We start from the raw sequence: 1526 nt of genomic DNA, 5'->3' as shown, positions 1-1526 counted from the left end.
TTCCTCCCCTGGATCATGCCCCTGCCACATCATTCTCCTCCACAATCCAGATTGCTGCCTTGCCACCCTGATCTCCCCCTTCCCTCCTCCACCCACTGAATCACTCCCCTGATCACCCCTTCCTTCCCCCATTGGCCCGTCCACTTCTAGATCATTGACCTGCTGCCCCAATTAGCCCAAGAGTAGCAATGGTAGTGGCAGCAGGGGTGTAGGGTTCCCCTCTCCTTTCCTGCTACTGGGCTCCCTGCAGCCTGTGTCACCTCCAGGCATCTGGATCCAGCCCCCATGGGCTCTGCACTAGCTCCTCACTACCACCCTCCATCCCCTCTGCCCCACTTCTGCTGGGGCCTGGCAACTAGGGATGCTGGATCAGGGTGTGTGGAGGCAACATGGGCTGCAGGGTGTCATGGGAACCTCTCTTCCTTTGCTGCTGCTGTCACTGCCATCTTGTACTGATCAGGACAGAAGGGCAAAGGGGTTGATCAGTGGCAAGGGCATAGGGGGAAATCATGGGTGATTTGGGGAGCAGGGGTGATTGTGTGTCAGAGGGGGTGATCAGGGTGGCAGGATGACAACCTGGGCGTTCAGGGTGGTAGTGGGTCATCCAGGGCCAATGGGGGAGCAATTTGGGGATACCAGGAGTGATCGTGGGGGATGGAAGTGATTTGGGAGGTGGAGGGGGCTGATTGGAGGTTGGGGGGGATGATCCACGTGGCATAGGGGGCCCTTTTTCCTCCCAGTCCCTGACATATATTCCAGCTAGAGAACTGGCAAGCAGGACAGGCATACAGCAAACTTGGTGGTTCCTAGCTATGCCCCTGCCTGCCAGCCCTCTAGCACCAGGTCTGGTACAGTGCACTCTAGAAAGAGTATTAACTCTTAATGTGTGACTGCTGGCAGCATGTACTATTTTTAACACAATCTAACATTCTTTAGCATTAACATGTGCTAACTGTAACATGTAATCTCAACCACAGTCTAGTGCCAGCAGCACAGTGTAGTGACAAATAAGTTAGCTTGACTAATGGAAGCTAGGCACCTGTGGCAGCATGGAGCTTGTTTAGAGTTCCTTCAGGGACCTTGGCCACCTCCGGCATGTCCACACAAGTGTGCACGTGCCTCCTGAAGCATCTCAAACCCCTTTGAGATGCTGCAAGACGCACATGCGGGAACAAAAACATGTTCCCCGCACTGCAAATTTGCAAAATTAGACCCCTGGATATCTGGGGGTCAAAAAGAAAAAGTGTCGTGAAACAGTGGGGCAAGCATGGTCCCAGACCGTGTCCTGAGGCAACCAGACACTCAGGTCCTCCACAGAGATACTCTGGTAATCAGCCAGAGTGTCTCTATAGCTGGCCCTTGTCCTGGTACTGAAGCATGCTGCCTGCCCGTGCACAGCAAGCAGTATGCCAGCTGCAGGGACCTGAACCCAGGCTCTGTGTGTGATAAGTAGGGAGTGAGGGGGGATTAGAGTAGGTGGGGACCATGGGGGACCCCCACCTGGCCCCAGTCCCTGCTGGCTCCCC

This window comes from Alligator sinensis, unplaced genomic scaffold, assembly GCF_000455745.1.
Source record: "Alligator sinensis unplaced genomic scaffold, ASM45574v1 scaffold434_1, whole genome shotgun sequence".
In the NCBI taxonomy this organism is placed as follows: domain Eukaryota; kingdom Metazoa; phylum Chordata; order Crocodylia; family Alligatoridae; genus Alligator; species Alligator sinensis.
This window is presented reverse-complemented; position numbering follows the sequence as displayed.